The following is a 3,849-nucleotide window of genomic DNA, read 5'->3' on the forward strand; positions in this document are numbered from 1 at the left end:
TGCGCGCTCGCTTTCTGGCCGGGCGCGCGCCCCACTCCGTCACTTATAAGGCGCAGAGGCCACGCCCCCGAGGCCCCGCCCCCGACCCTGCCGCCGGAGCGCGGAGAGGCAGCAGCCGCAGCCCCCAGCCCAGCCCCCGGGGGGCGGGACGCACGTCCCTTCCCCCCTCGCTCACACACATCGGGGTGTCAGACCTGGTGCAGTCAGGACCCCGGGGCCTGGGCACAGAGTGCCAGGCGCGGCACGCGTCCCTGGGCTGCAGGCGCGCTCGGATTCCCCTAAGGGGCCGCGCCGGAGGAAAGGCCTGCAGGCGGGGAAAACTGCTTCCCCTCCTCCCTCAGGCGCCTGGGACTATGGTAGCAGGCCCCGCGGAGGAGGTGATGCACGGGCGCCAGCTCTGCCGAGATAGCAGCGCGCTTGGTTCACAGCGCTCCCGGGATAGGAACCCGGGTGGCGGTTGATGCGGCCCTGGCCTGAAGGTCCCGGAAGGCGAGCCTAGGCCGCCAAGCCCTTGTCCCGTGGAAGGGGGAGTCCCTGAGGGCTGTTGGAAGAGTCTGTGCTGGAAAGGTCACAGACAGGGTGTCCCCCAGGCCAGGGTTGTGTCCAAGAGGCCCAAGCCGCTTATGGAACCTCCAGGTGTTGTGTATTTCAGGCACAGCCTGGTGGCGCCAGTACCGCAGGGGGCCGGCCCCACACTCCTGCTAAGGAGGCAGAGGGCTAAGGAGGCAGAGAGGCGAGTCATCAAGCTTTCTCCCCAGGTGACAGCGAGGTGACGTGCCGCTGGAGAGATGAGAGCTCTGCGTCTGCGGTAACCCTGGCACGAGTGACTACTGACCACTTGCAAGGTGGCCAGTGCCACCGCTGGGGACTGAAGTTTTCATTTTGCTCACTGTACAGTGGTTTGAATTTCAGTAGCAGTGGGCGGCTGGAGCAGGGCGGTCGTACTCATCGGGACTCTGGTAGTTTTGTAGTTTCCTTGGTGACTTATTGTAAAGTTTGTTTTGGCTTCACGCGTATGTAAGAGCCACAAGTGCAACTGTGGGGTTTGTGGGTGTCGAAGGGACGTTACAACAGAGGTAACAACTTTGGGGGTCTGCCAGATTCCTTCTGTTGAAGAGGAGGTAGAACAGGTCTTCAGAGTGAAGAATTGCTTGTCTAGGTGCCCTGGGCACCCTGCCCTCCCATCAGCTCCCTGCTGCCCACAGTGATAGGGACATTTCCTGCCAAAGGTGTGGGCTGTCCCTTCCCTGGGTCCTCTGGGGAAGGGGGTGGGGGGGGGCAGAGAGCCCCCCCTCAGGGAGCAGCAAAACCACGCACCTGCGTCCTCGGCCCGCCATCCCCCAAAGTGGGTCGCGCCTGGCCAGCTTGTTCTGTTCTCTCTGCTTCAGTCCTGCATTTAGTGGGTGCCAGCCGTGTGCCAGGCCTATTCCAGGCGCTCGCTGTGAGGAGCTGGACAGCCAGGACCCCTTCGCTTGAGGACCTTTGGCCCTGGTGAGGGTGACAGATGTCACCCCACGATGATCATGTCAGTGCTGCAAAGGGGGGGGAGTTCTGAGGATGTGTGACAGGTGGGGGGTGGCACTCCTCCCCGTGGGTCCTGGAAGGAATCAGCCACGGAGCCAACCCTGAGGGGTGCTGGGGGGAGCTTTCCAGGCAGAGGGGTAGCTTGGAGGAGTGGAAAGGAAGCTGGTGGGGTGGGCGCAGAGGATGTGGGAAGGGCTGGACTTGAGGTCTGAGGTTGGGGCCAGCGGTGAGGTCAGGGGCCAGGTGGGCTGGCTCTTGGGCCTGAAGGTCAGAGTGGAGCTGCACTGGATTCTGGCCAGTGACTGGGGGTATTCCACAGGGGAGCCTCAGGCCTTGCCCCTGTGAGGTAGCTCGCGTGGTTATGGGGGCGGGGAATGACCTGCCGTCTGCACACTGGCGGCCCAGGAAGGCCAGTTTGGTGATGTCGTCCAGTCTGAGTCTGGAGGCCTGAGAGCCAGGGGAGCGGATGGTGTAAACCCCAGTCTAAGGGCAGGAGGAGGTGACAGGAGCTGTCCCAGCTCAAGGGGTGGGGCCAGAAAAGGGCACGTTCTCCCTCCCCTGCCTTGTGTTCTGTTCAGGCCTCGGGGACCAGATGGTGCCCTCCCACCTGCTCTCCTGCGTCCGCGATTCAATGCTGATCTCACCTGGAAACACCCCCCCAGACTCCCCCAGAAGTAATGTCCCGCCTGGGCGCCTGGGGCCGGTCATGTTGACACAACAGTACGTATCCCAGGGAGCGGTGACATGATGTGTGTGCCAGTGTGATCGGGGGCAGGGGGCGCCCCGCGGGGATGTCCTGGGGAAGGCTCCCGGTGTTGGCTGGACTGCAACGCTTTCCATCCCGGCTCCAGGACGCATGGACAAGCTCCCAGAGGGGCTGCGTCAGAGAATGAGGGAGACGAGGCAGAGCTTGCCATGCCTGGGATGGGACACCCCCTCCCTGTGCTTCCCTTGCCCTGCAGCCCTGGCTGCCCTAGGAAGGGGAGCTGATGGGGATACAGCTGGCAGCTCGGCAGGACCAGCAGGCTTTGCTGCCCAGCTGGGTTTGGCCTGAGTCTTCCCCTCCCAGTGACTTCGGGCTGGTTCCACCGTGTCCCTGTCTGCAATGGAACATGACCACAGGCCCAGGCACGTGAGCAAGGCCTGGCCCATGGGAGGCAGGAGGCCAGGGCCTCCTTTCAGCTTGTCTGGTGGAGAGGCTTCTCTGCCCATAGCTGGTGACTCACTGCTCTCCTGGGGCACATGGTCTGTCGGGGGGGAGTCGGTGAATCACTGAACCCCGCCTCTTTGCCTTCGTTTCCTGTGGAAATAAACAAAGACCACCTAAATGAGACAAACCGGCTGTATCTGCAGAGCCTGCTACGTACAAGGGAATCAGCCGCCCTCGCTGCATTTGGCAGGGACTCGAAGGCCGCCCCCAAGGGAGACAGGTTTATGTTGGAAAAAAAACAAAAAAAGGAGGAGTTTAACATCTGAAAAATGTACTACACCATATCAGTAGAATAAAGGACAGAAATGATGTGATCATCTCAACGGATGTAGGAAGAGCATCTAACAAAACCCAATATTCGGGCTTCCCTGGTGGCGCAGTGGTTGAGAGTCCGCCTGCCGCTGCAGGGGACGCGGGTTCGTGCCCCGGTCCGGGAGGATCCCACATGCCGCGGAGCGGCTGGGCCCGTGAGCCATGGCCGCTGAGCCTGCACGTCCGGAGCCTGTGCTCCGCAACGGGAGAGGCCGCAACAGTGAGAGGCCCGCGTACCGCAAAAACAAACAGACAAAAACAAACCCAATATTCTTTCATGGTGAAAACACTCAGCACACTCAAAATAGAAGGGAATGTCCTCCATCCAATAAGGGGCGTCTGCAAATACCCACAGCTGACCTCACACCTAGTGATAAAAGTCTGAGAGCGTCCCGCCTAAGGCCAGGAACGAGACAAGGACCCCACATCCTGCCACTATCTTTGTGTTGATTTCTGCTGTACAGCAAAGTGACTCAGTTACACATATATATTCTTTTTCGTATTCTTTCCTATTATGGCTCATCACAGGATATCGAATATAGTTCCCTGTGCTATACAGTAGGACCTTGTTTTTTGTCCATTCTATATATAATAGTTTGCATGTGTAATCCCAAACTCCCGACTTCCCTGGTGGTCCAGTGGGTAAGACTCCGTGCTCCCGATGCAGGGGGCCCGGGTTCGATTCCTGGTGGGGGAACTTGATCCCGCATGCATGCCGCAACTAAGAAGTCTGCATGCTGCAACTGAAGATCCCACATGCCACAACTAGGACCTGGTGCAGCCCAAATAAATAAATAAATAAA

The sequence above is a fragment of the Leucopleurus acutus genome (genome assembly GCF_964270905.1).
Source record: "Leucopleurus acutus genome assembly, chromosome: 8".
Lineage (NCBI taxonomy): Eukaryota > Metazoa > Chordata > Mammalia > Artiodactyla > Delphinidae > Leucopleurus > Leucopleurus acutus.